The sequence below is a fragment of the Sapajus apella genome, unplaced genomic scaffold, assembly GCF_009761245.1.
Source record: "Sapajus apella isolate SASKATOON/1434 unplaced genomic scaffold, GSC_monkey_1.0 scaffold1, whole genome shotgun sequence".
NCBI classification, from domain to species: domain Eukaryota; kingdom Metazoa; phylum Chordata; class Mammalia; order Primates; family Cebidae; genus Sapajus; species Sapajus apella.
Genome location: NW_022436941.1, coordinates 51,020,693 through 51,034,670, shown reverse-complemented (window position 1 = coordinate 51,034,670; position 13,978 = coordinate 51,020,693).

Below are 13,978 nucleotides of genomic sequence, written 5' to 3'. Positions count from 1 at the left end.
TGTTATGTACCTCTTTTCTCTTGCTTCTTTTAGGGTCTTCTCTTTGTCTTTGACTTTTGATGGTTTGATTATATCTTGGTGTAGTCTTGTTTGGATTGAACCTGATTGGACATATTTGGCTTTCCTTTACCAGAATGTTTATCTCTTTCCCCAGATTTGGAAAGTTTTCAGCTTTTACGTCTTTTTTTTTTTTTTTTTTTTTTTTGACAGAGTCTCACTCTGTTGCCCAGTCTGGAGTGAGTGCAGTGGCATGATTTTAGCTCATTGCAACCTCTGCCCCCCAGGTTCAAACAATCTCCTTAAGCCTCCCAACTAGCTGGGACTACAGGTGCATACCATCACTCCTAACTAATTTTTGTATTTGTAGTAGTGACAGGATTTCACCATGTTGACAAGTCTGGTCTTGAACCCCTGACTGCAAATGATTTACCCTCCCTAGCCTCTGAAACTGCTGGGATTACAGGCATGAGCCACCATGCCCAGCCTCAGTTATTACATCTTTAAGTAAGCTTTCTATTCCCTTTTCTCTTCTCCTTCGTGAAATGCTATGACTTGAACATTTGGTCTTTTAATGCTGTTCCACACATTGGTCTTTATTTCTATTTCATTCTTTTTTTTTTCTCTGACTGTATATTTTCTTTTTTTAAAAAATTATTTATTATACTCTAAGTTCTGGGGTACATGTGCAGATCATGCAGGTTTGTTGCATAGGTATACACGTGCCATGGCGGTAGTTTGCTGCATCCATTACCCCATCATCAACATTAAGTGTTTCTCCTAATGCTATTCCTCCCCAATCCACCCACCCCCTGTTATTCCTCCTCTAGCCCCCCACCCCCCAGGCCCCAGTGTGTAATGTTCCCCTCCCTGTGTCTGTGTGTTCTCATTGTTCAGCACCCACTTATAAGTGAGAACATGTGGTATTTGGTTTTCTGTTCTTATGTCAGTTTGCTGAGAATGATGGTTTCCAGATTCATCCATGTCCCCGCAAAGGACATAAACTCATTCTTTTTATGGCTGCATAGTATTCCATGGTTTATATGTGCTACATTTTCTATATCCAGTCTATCTTAATGCACATTTGGGTTGGTTCCAAGTCTTTGCTATTGTTAACAGTGCTGCAATAAACATACATGTGCATATATCTTTATGATAGAATGATTTATAATCATTTGCGTATATACCCAGTACTGGGATTGCTGTGTCAAATGGTATTTCTATTTCTAGATCTTTGAGGAATCACCACCCTATCTTCCAAAATGGTTGAATTAATTTACACTCCCGTCAACAGTGTAAAAGCATTCCTGTTTCTCCACAACCTCTCCAACATCTGTTGTCTGACTGTATATTTTCAAGTAACCTGTCTTTGAGTTTACAGACTCTTTCTTCTGCTTAATCAATTCACTGTTAATGATCTCAATTGCATTTTTCATTACATTGATTATATTTTTCAGTTCTAGAATTTTGTTTGATTTTTTAAAATAATTTCAATATCTTAAATTTCTCACTTTGGTCACTCATTGTCTTTCCAATTTTATGAGTAGTTTCTCTTTATTTAAGTTTTCTGAGCTTCTTTAAAATAATTTTTCAAGTCATTTGTCAGATCATTTGTATATCTCTAATTATTTGGGATCCCAAAGAAATAATCTCCTGTGAGATTATTATTATTTTTTCCAGTGGCATGCCTCCTATTTTTTTATGTTTCTTGTTTGCCTTATAGTAATGAGTACACATTTGAAGAAGTAGGGATTTATTTCAGTTTTTTGAAGACTGGCTTTGTCTGAGAAACCTTTCAGCAGTCAGCCTGTCCAGGGATTCTGGGCAGGTTGTGCAGCATGTTTCAAGAGTGGGATTGCTCCTGGATTCTTTGAACAGATTAGTGAGAAGTCTGGGACAGCTGGTGAGTAGGCTGAATCCCAGTGCCACTGAGCTTAGCCTGGCAGTGGGTTAAACCCAAAACCTGGGGCTACTGCAGTTAGCCTGGTGTTGAGATGGGCCTAGAGACCAAGTTTTCAAGGCTTGCCTGGAGCCAGGACCTATAGGATCTGGCCTGGGACTGAGTGGGCTTGAAGGATAAGACTGTGGATACTGGCCTAGAGTTTGAGGCTGTGGGAGCCTGATCAACATTGGATTTTAGCTGATTGGGCCTGGCATTGGAATACAAGGCAAATTATGGTACTCACTTCCTTCTCTCTTCCTCAAGTGAAGGACATCTCTTTCTGAGATATGCTGCCTGGGGTTGGGAGGGGTGATGTGGGTATGTAAAACTATCTTTTCTGCCCTATTGAATGCATCTTTTCTTATTTCTGTGCTATACCTATGTTCTGTGATCTCAACCTGTTTTCCTTAGCTCTTGTGAAGGTATTTTTTATGCATGGATAGTTGTTCAGATTGATGTTTCTGTGGGGAAAGGAATGCTAGAGGGTCCTATTCTGCTATCCTTTCAAAATGTTTTAATCATGGCTCTGCCCATTTTCTAGCTTAGTGGCTGAGGAGAAAACGTCTTTATTTTTTGAGGCTCACTTACCTCATCTATAATTGGGAATACAAATAATAATCCATAATTTACAGAATTATTAGAAAACAAACTAAATGATATATGTAAGCTAGACACACTTTGATTTCTTAATTAAAATAAAGGCTATTTTGTTGGATTTCAAACAATTTTGCTACTCAACCTTTTCATTCAAAAAGTATGCACACATATACATATATACCAATTGAAAGCAGTATGCGGCTATAATAAATAATTTAAATTTTTTTACAAAATATTTTAAATGTAAACAATGAACAAATGTGCTTGCTATGATAGAATTAAAAATTGAAAAAAAAGTAACAAATGGTTACTGGGGACATTCTGTGCACCAAGAATAAGGCATCTTTTTAGATTGCCTTATAATCTTAGAGGCAGTTACTATTAGCATCATAATTCCCATTTTATAGGAAAGGCAGTTGGGCAAAGATACTCAAATCTATTACTCTAAATCCCACATGAAGTGGAGAGTCAGGTTTGAAACTTGGCACTATGCCACTAGAATCTGGTCTTTATGACTCCATGGGCTAAGCTGCCGGAGTCTTGGTAGCAATCTTGACACAAAAATAAGTATCAAATTGAGAAAAAAGGTAATTTTCCTGAAATCTCTGAATACTAGTTAACTATATTAATTCAAAGAATTTGAAGGAGGTTACTAGACTATTTGCTTCTCAATGTTAAACTACTAAAATATTAATAAGTTTTCACTTCCCTTAAGTGATAAAGGTTGAATGTACATGCATTGATGTATTGATTTATTGGCAATTTATCAATTAATTGATCCAGCCAAAAAATGTTTTTGAACATACATTAAGTGGTAAGCCAATTTAAATCTTTGTTCCTTGATGAAAAATTATTTTTAAATATAGCTTGAAATATAGTGATATTTTGAGTGAAATTAATAATTTTTTGCTAATTATGTCCAAAGTTAAAGCTATAATTTTATTACTGAAATACTATATTAATCTTAAGCATGGCAATGGGGTGATTCTTTATTATCTCATTGAACTCATTAAGCTCATTTGAGAGATATTTAGCTATTGTGTTTTCAGGTTAGGAAAATTTAGAGAAATGATTTCTTCTTTCATTTAATATATTGAAACCATCACCTGACCATGAGACAGCTAGTGAACCCCTGTATTAAAAACTAACTTCAGAATTCAGTGCCTAAATCATTACAAATAACACAGAAAGGCTTGGCTTAATAAAACTAGGTTTTTATGACAAGATCCCACAATGTCTTGCAAAATACTGACAGTTGTATATAAAAAGGAAAATAGGCTGAGCCCAGTGGCTCATGCCTGTAATCCCAGCACTTTGGGAGGCCAAAGTGGGTGGATCATTTGAGGTCAGGAGTTTGAGACCAGCCTGGCCTACATGGAGAAACCTCGTCTCTATTAAAAATAAGAAAATTAGCCGGGTGTGGTGGCACACACCTGTAATTTCAGCTACTTGGAAGGCTGAGGTGGGAGAATTGCTTGAACCAAGAGGCGGAGGTTGCAGTGAGCTAAGATGGTGCCACTGCACTCCAAATAAATAAATAAAAAGGAAAATAGTATGCATAGCTTATTAGCAAGTAATCTGAAAGAGGAAATGTATCCTACCCCAAAACTTGTGTTTTTTTCCTTAGATATCTAATGGCCTTGGTCCATCAGGAGTACCTGTCATCTCTAGACTAATCTATTTATCCATTGTAATCTTCTATCACTTATATGAACTTGAGTTCTATATGTTAGCCCTATTTATGATCTCACTATTACTTTGAATTGCGTTTATGTGTTTTATTCTGTTCTATGTATCCACAAAGTTAGCTTTTGTACCCTTCATTTCTTCCTTCTCAGTGGCCCCTGCATGACAGTTATAAGTGGTAATCAAAATGGAGTATCCACAAGAATCATTTGGATAACTTATAAAACTCTAGCTTTCTAGATCTAACCTGGGGAGGTTCTCACTCTATTTGGGCCTTGTCCCAAGAATCTGTATTTTCAAAATGTGTCCCATTAATTCTGAAGCTCTTGGTCCTCTGAGGACAAATCTGGGAACTTTTTGCTGGAGGGAAGGTGTGAAAATGGCATAAAAAGTAATTTGATATATTGCAGATATTGGTATGTGGAATATCCAGCACTGGAAATACATTGCAATGCTATGATTTCAAACTCTTGCAAAGATAAAGTGCAATGTTGTTGTTTTTTGTTTTGTTTTTTTTAATGGGGGCAAATTTATTCTAATTTGTATACCTTGTAAATTGAAGAGAGGCATAAAAAACTGAATATGAATGAAGATGATGGTTTTTATGTTAGTTATAAATGCAAATGCTGTACCTTTTTATCCAAAGATACTTCAATCAAAGATATTCGATATCCAGTGTCCTAACTTTGTTTCTCAATCTGTGTGTGTGTAAATTTTCTCTCCTGTTTTTTCCTGTCACTGCCTCCCCAATCCCAGAATGAATAGTGGAATAATTGGCTATGATCTGTGATATTATACAATATATATTTGGCCTTGTTTCCTGTTTCCTGGCATATGATTCCTAAAATTCTTGGAATCTTCAAAGTGATGTATTTTTGTATGTTAATGAGTTGACTGAAGTCTAGCAGCCCCTAGTAGCTTCAGGATGGCAACTGGTCACCAGTTCTGGACCAAGGCCTGATTCGAGGATTGGAACTATCAGCCCACTCCCCACCAACCTTCAGGGAGGGGAGAGAGGCTGAAGGTTAAACTGATTCCCAGTATTCAATGATATAATCAACCATTCTTATATAATAAAGTTCTGCTAAAACTCAAAAGTTCAAAACTTCCAAATAGCTGAGCACGTGGAGGTTTCTGGAGGATGATGTACCTGGGGAGGGCCTGGAAGCTCCTCACCATATCCATCTTTTCATCTATGAACTTTGTAATAAATCAGTAAATATAAGTGTTTCCCTGAGTTCTAAGAACCACTGTAGCAAATTAATGGAATCCAATTAGAGTGTTGTGGGAACCCCAATTTATAGCCTGCCATCAGAAACACAGGCAAAACAATCTGGGGCTTTTGAAATCAAAAGTGGGGGGCAATCTTGTGAGACTAAATCTTCAACTTGTGGGATCTGAAAATTTCTCCAGGGTAGATAGTATCAGAATTAAATTGGAGGATACCCATCTGGTGTCCAGCAAAGAACTGATTGCTTTTGGAGTGCGGGGAAAAAAAATCTCTAAACATTTGTTCACAGAAGCCTTCTGTGTTGATTGTTGCAGGGTGAGAGCACAGGAAATGCAGATTGATTTTTTTCCTCATAGAGACTCCATAAAGGAAGAAATATAGTATGGATGAGGAACGCCTAGTTATATTTTAATGAGGTTCACTGGATTCTATATCATATAAGGTGAGGTATTGATTCTATTAGGCTTTCAAAATTGGTAGAAATTTGGAGATATCATATTCTTAGGGTCAGTTAAATATTTTTAAAGTTTTACCCCCTTTTTGATTCTTTCTACATAGCTTCTTTCTATGTATTTTTTGGTAGTTTTAAACATCTCAAATTTGACATGAAAGTTTATATATATGACTATATCTATATGTCACTATTCTATAAAGTTTATACTATATCTATATATAGTATTGGAATTCTTAGGTAAAGTCAAATGAATGTGACCGAAGAAAATTTCTCAAATATCTGTATTTCCAAGGACTATTAATATAAAGATTAATTTAGAATTAAAACAATAGCAAAGACCTGGAACCAACCCAAATGTCCATCAACGATAGACTGGATAAAGAAAATGTGGCACATGTACACCATGGAATACTACGCAACCATAAAAAATGAGGAGTTTGTGTCTTTCACAGGGACATGGATGAATCTGGAAACCATCATTCTCAGCAGACTTACACAGGAACAGAAAACCAAACACCTCATGTTCTCACTCATAGACAGGTGTTGAACAATTAGAACACATGGACACAGGGAGGGGAGCATCACACACTGCGGTCAGTTGTGGGGGACTAGGGGAAGGGACAACAGGGGGTGGGGAGGGTGGGGAGGGATAACGTGGGGAGAAATACCAGATATAGGTGATGGGGAAATGAAGGCAGCAAACCACCTTGCCATGTATGTACCTATGCAACAATCCTGTATGATCTGCACAGGTACCTCAGAACCTAAAGTGCAATAAAATAAAATAAAATAAAAGAATTGAAATGAAGCCGAAGCCTCTGTAACTCTAAAAAGCAAAATGTTTTCTAAATAGCAAATAATCAAATAAATATTATATTTATTTTTTGAGTCAAGTTTATCATAGATTGCTTTGATGTATGTCATTAAAACCTATGAGGAACATTTTGGAATATGAATTAGATGAGATTCTAGCTAATGCCCAACAAGCATCTCTGTTCTAATGATTTTTAAAATTAAGTTGGACATTTTTTCCTCTCTAGTAATGGAGAAATGTTTAGTAATTTTAAAATCAAACTGAGTAGGTTGAGTATATCTGCTCAGTGAGGAACATTTCTCTTGTTATAATTTAGTTTAAATCATTTTTATAGATATTGGAGTTCCTTCACAACCACAATGTGTGTTTTTTTTTAATGTTGCCTTTTGGCTTTTAGTCTGAGGAAAACCTTTTTAAATTTAAACATGATGTGTTGTATTTACTTTGAATGCCAATATATTGTGTATTACCCACCAAGTGATCTTTTTCTGCTATTCAGAATTAAATAAACCAAGACACAACACATGTCTTAAAACCACAATAGTTTATTTATAAGAAGAAAGACAGCCCATCAAACTTTCCACAGGAATTTAAAAAATCCATCAGGGACTCAAAGCCTTTACTTTCTTTCCATTCATATAATTTTGGTTTTGGCTTAACACTTAGCACATTATTCACTTCAAAAGAATATCCCTTGCATTTTAAGTAAACAATCATTGTTCTACACAGACTTTTAATTTTTCCTCTTCTGCCCTTTGCCACTTTTCTACTTTGGTTCCATAACTTTGCTAGCATTGACTCCAGAGCATGCCAGATATAAAATAACTTTTCAGTTTATATTTTGATATGAAGACTAACTCACAAAAGATCAAATTGTTACATTTTGTTTCATTTCCAATTATTCTTGACGTCTATAGTTTCTTAACATTTTAAAATGATACTTTGATTATAGGGGATGAGATAGGACAAAATAACTGCAATTAGGATGAAATTGATTCTGGCTTTAGAAAGGAATATTCAGTTTAAACATGATGCAAGGCAATGAAGTTTCATTTGGGGTTCAAATTCTGTGGGACTGGATAAGCTAAAACATATGACCTAGGGTGGCCTTAGTCTCATCTGAAATGGATCTCAACTTTAAACCTCACTACAAGAGACATGGTTACTGATGGCCAAGTGTGGGTCAAGAACAAATATTTATAAATTGCAAAATTCTATCTCTTGTTCTGCTGTGTCAAGAGTAAGTTTACAAATTGTAGCTCTACCTGTCTGATTGCTAAGGGTGTCTAGAATTCATAAAGGTTCTCTCTGTTTCTGGCTCATTGAGGCCATAAACAATTGAAAATTTACTGCAACTTCACGGTTATACTGGAAATCTTGAAACTTGCATTTCATACTAATAAGTTGGTTCTCTCTTTTTCTGGCTGAGTGAGGTCACATACAATTGAAAAATTTAGTTTCACAGTTACAGTGGAAATCCTGAAACTTGCATGTTACACTGAGAAGTCATATTCAGCCATGTGTCACACTTATTATATGTGATATATATGACAATATATTTTTACCACAACTTAAGGACTTGCAAAATGAAGAACAAATGCTTTTATGATGCAGATATGAAAAGTCATAAATTTGCTTCAAAAACACTTTTTTTTTGAAAGCTGCAGAAGGTACTATTTTAAGTAGTGGCCAACACACACAGTCTTGGCTCTTAAGCAGTTCACACCTTCTCAGCTCTTCCTTTTCCCTGTAAGTAATGACCTATAAGACCTGATATATAGGATATATATAGGTTTTCTCTCTCTTACTTAACATTCTCATCCCCAAAATCTTTGCAAAAGAATCCTAAGTGCATTAAAATGTGTAATTTATAACTTTATGTATTATTATAGAATATAAATATATAAATACATACTTACCAGTTAAATATTATCAGTTTTAGGGTTATATATATATATTCACAGATGCTTTTGCTATATAGAAGTCCTGTCTGTGTGGTATTTATTAATATTTTCACAATGTGTTCTAAATTAACACATACTGCTGAACTGGTCTTGCCCTCTTACTCTCACTTGATCTCTCTCAACTCATGATTATAATGCAATATAATGGAGATATGAAAACTCCAAATATGATTAAAATAACAGGAGCTTATACAAAAAGAATTCATAAGGCAGAGGAAGAAAAAGACTTCTTTGTGGCAACTATTAATTTTCCACAACTTTGCTTCCTGCTGTTTGGGCCTGCAACCAACACTTTTGTGTTTCCTGAAAAATCTAATATGTTACACCCAATTTTCTATTACATGCAGTGGAATTCAGTGTTTAAGAAGTCAGACTTACTATTATGCCACTTTCCAGCTGCGTGATCTCAGGCAAGAAAATGTATCTATTTGCCTCCTGGTTTTCTCAGATGAAAAATTGAATCTAAGAAGTATACATTAACTTCTCTGAGGTTAGGTGTAGTGCTGCAATCGATGGAATGTCGTAATTTAATTGGTAACACCTTTTTTTCTTAGTGGTACATTGCATGATGGCATGTATAACAATCTACATTGTTTTAAATGTGAGGAAATACACGATAAGTATGACTCCCTTATAGGGTGTTGCTGAGAATTAAGTGAATCAATGTAAATAAGGTATTTAGTACAACGGCTGGCAATAAGTATTGGTTATCATTATATTTGCCCAATGGAACCCATTGCTTAAGGTTGAGTCTGTGAGAGGGAACTGTTGTGTTTGTCATTAGGAGGAACAAACAGTCGTGCTGTGGTGTCTGTTATTATAAAAGTCAGTGTGGAGATGGGGAGAGGTTAATTACTTTGGCTTTTTCAGTATATTCTAAGCTTCCTAAAACTAAGAAGTGAGTGTTCTTTGTTAAACAAACTATTAGACTTTCATGAATGTGGTTGATATTCAATAAATGTTTGTGAAGCATATGATCCCTTCCTTGTTTAATTAATATTTTTTTGTATTGGCAAAATAAGTTTTAAAGTCTTACCACTACTGGTTGCAAAATAGTTACTGACTTACATGTGTAATGCTCAATAAGTAAGCATTATTTCTACTTAGTGATGCTTTCCTAATCCTCTTACAAATATCCTCTTTTTAACAAACACATTTAAAATTTTCTTCTACTAGTTTGATACATGTGAAACTGTAACTGAAAAATTGAATATCAAATAGATTCACTTTATAAACGTTCTGAAGCTTTTCATTAGACCTTAAGTAGAGAATCAGATATACCTTAAGGATTAGTGGGTGTCTTACATTTGTTATAAATCTTCAGTATATATACACACTCATATTGCTTCTCTTTCTCTCACCTTCAGCAAAGATCAGGGAATGTTGGGAATCTCACTCCCTATGTCACCATTTATATGGCATGCCATTGCATCTATTGTTTCTACATGATTCTTCCAAGAAATTGCTTCAATACAAACTTCTCCTTAAAGGCAGCAATTCCTTCAATGCATCCAAGATAGCGCGCGCGCATGCGCGCGCACACACACACACACACACACCCATCATTCTGCAGACTTCTTCTGGATCTAATGGTGTTACTTTTGAGCAAGCTAGGGCTTAGAAGATGAAACTGGATTCCAGGCAACTCAAGCTTGAAAAAGTGTATGAAAAGAATAGATTGGATTGGGAGATAATATATTTGGCCATGAGGATTCAAGAGTTTCTAATTCTACAACAGGGGTTAAAACAAACTTTTTCAATAAAATTCCAGTTATTTTAGGCTTTGTGGGTCATGTATCTATATTACCACAACTCAACTCTATTGTAGATCAAAGGCAGCCATAGAGTACATATACAAATGAATGTAGTTGTGTTTCAGTAAAACTTTATTTACAAAACCAGTGGGAGACAAATGGCCAGGCTTGTCCTTTAGGTCATCATAGTTTGTTGACCCCTGCTCTATAGAAAGATATTCTCTCAAAATTTTAATATATTTATTATAAGATATTAAGCATCTATATTTGCCACTACTGTGATTTTTAAAACTTCCCAAACTACTTTTGTTTTCCCATAAGCAAGACTTCAGCTCTTGTTTATCTTCCTGCTTGACTCACAGTTGAATGCCTTATTTTGTGCCCATGGTTGTCTATTTTCTCCATGACAATCATTTTCAGATAAAAGCTTGTCCACATTATTTTGCAGATGCATTAGAGCCTCAGATAGGTCTTGAGAGAGAAACATGTAAATCTGATACGCTCATTGGAAAAATTGGGCCTAACAAAGGGAAGAGAGAGGAAACAGATTGTGACATTGTGCTAAAGCACCCTCTTCATATGTGAATGGATTTCCTGCCTCTCTACCTGCACAGTGGCTATTAGAACACCAAGGAATTGTGACATCCAAGTTATGTTTTGTATTATAGGTCATAATTACATTTTAAATTGGGATAGCTAGAATTTTGTCTCACTCATTATGCCATTGTGTTTCTTTCTCCCGCTTGGGAAGAGGTCTTTATTATCCCTCCAATGAAATAAGATCAGAGTTTCCATGCCTTGCTAAGATCCTTTATGTCATCTCGGAGACCACAATATTCAACAGGTGGCCCAGAACAGGTATTCAACAAATGTTTGTTGAAATAATTAAAACAGTTGTGTTATGTAAGGCCTCTGAGGCTTTCCCTTGCCTCTCATTTATAACCATAATATCATGGCGTTAGGCATGAATTTCATTTTTTACAGATATCTTCACATGTTTGCCTAATTCTTTTGTTCTTCCAACTGGAAAGGTAGAAGCAAATTTCCTGGAGCATGTTTTGTTACATCCCTAGAGAACGTATAAGCACTTAAGACTTTAATTTTTCCAAAGAATTACAAGTCACTATGTTCCTCTCTGAACAAGCTATTGGCACTCCTGAAAACATAGACAATACAATATAATTCTTTAAAAGTTAACAAAACTTATTTTTGTTCATGTAATATATAGAAAGCATTATGTATATATATTTTTCTTTTTCTGCCTACTACTGTTTATGCATTAGATGCTAGTTATTGTTTCTATGATTAGATGTTTTTCAGGCATTTGTCTTAAATTAAATTTCCATATGTTTAAGGCAGTGACTTACTAACGCAGAATTTTGGCATTTGCATGTATTTTATTCCATTGCAAAATTCTATAGCATCTGTAATTATTTAATGATCAAAACAGTTACTTGATCTTGTCAATATTGCTATTTCTAACTAACATATGAAAATGGAGATGTCCTTTTTTTCTCTTTCACATATTAATTATCACATGAAATTGAAAAACAGAGTTAAAAAAACGTTTTCATTCTTAAGTAATTATTGCTTGTCATCCCAACCTACGAAGCATTGAGCTAAATGGAGAAATGCTACTTTTCCAAAGACAAAATTTCAATTTACAATTAGCATTTGGAATTCACCTGATAAGAAAATCACCTGGAAGTTAATAATACATCTCTAGCAAGAGAGAAGGGTCAAAAGAACTCTGGGTCTACCTGATCTGGTAACCATTTGTATTCTGGTAGAATCAGCCTATGAAAGAGCCTGTTAAGGCCTTATAACACTTTCTGTAGGCTTAGTAATAAAAATAACACGATGCCTCATCAATCTTGAATCACACATCTTTATACATTTTACTTAACATCTTTTTAATCATGATGTCCTTTATGGTCAATAGCACTTTATATTAAATGAAGTATGGCATTTAAAATATAACAATTACCACTTATTGAGCATGTATTATGTCCAAGCCACTGTTTTAGGCTTTTTACAAAGAGTATCTATTTAACCTTGTGAGATCTTAAATACCAGAAAGTGAAGATTCAGAGAGATACATAGCTTGCCGAAGTCAAAAACCTGGTAAGTGGCATAGTTAAATTCAACTCTGGTTGTCTTTGACTCGAAGGTCCATGCCCTACACCTCAGAAAATGATGGACCAGGAATTACAACTATGCCAGGCTTTTCTTAGGTTTCTATTTGTTGTATCTCTTTTTCTTCCTGAACATGTGCTTTCCTATTGCATTCTGCATGCTGGCTTTCTCTGTTTTGTTATATGGTAGAAATTTTTCTTTTATACAGCATCCAAACTATTTAAAATAGCCTGGATTCCAATATCTGTGGAAAATAGCTTCCCTGTACTGACGTGAGTTTTGGGCTATACTGCTGTCAGTTGCAAGGAATTTCCAAAGAATGAGGAACTGTTAGATCATGGCATTGATCAATACTCCAAAAGTTGTAGAGTCACACATTAGTGTGACTGAGAGATGCTCCTTTTTCCTATGTTAGTTTGAAATGCACACAATGCATAGTAATGTGTATAGTTGGTTCTTACTTTGAAACAAACAAGTTTCCTTTGGGTGCTGCTATAATCTGAATGTTTGTGTCCTCCCCAAATTCATATGTTGAAATTCTAACCCTCAAGGTTATGGTATGAAAAGTGGAGACTTCAGAGTTGATTAAATCATGAAGGCAGAGCGTTCACGCATGAGATTACTGCCCTCATAAAAGAGTCATGAAAGAGACCTCTTATACCATCCCCTCAGCAATGTAAGCATACAGTTAGAAGGCAGCTTCTATGAATCAAAAAACTGGCCTCCACCAGACCTGAATCTGCCAGCACCTTGATCTTGAACTTTCCAACCTCCAAAACTAGGAGAAATACATTTCTGTTGTTCATAAGCCACTCAGTTTATGGTATTTCGTTATAGTGCCCTGAATGGACTAAGACAGGTGATATATCATATGCAACTAAATTTTAGCCCTGCAGTTCACTCCCTGACTTGGATGTACACACATGGTTTCCTCACTATGCCTTCTAATATTTGTAGTAATATCTGCCAATAAATAATTTTAAACACTAGTTTTATCTATGTAGAAAAAGCAGACATAAACTGAGGGAAAATTCCTGGGTAATGGGATACTTAACAAACTTTGAAAGGTATGTAGAGTTTGGCTGTACAGAGAAGGAAGACACTAGTTAAGGGGAAGAACAGCCTCATTGGCTGAAATGGGGATATAAAAACGCTTAGTGTAGCAAGAAAGAAAATAAATAGTGAAGACTGTATTTTAAGGAGACTTGAAAATCATTTGGAAGTTAGTTTGTAACAAATTGTGGAGAGCTGTAATACAGATAATACATAGTTATTCAATAAATTTGTTTCTTTTTGTTCCTGGAAACATGGTAAACTACATTTCCAAGCTCCTTTGCAGATTTCATGGCCGAATGACTTATTCCCACCAATGGAATGTGGGTGGGAGGTCTGGTTCATAAAAA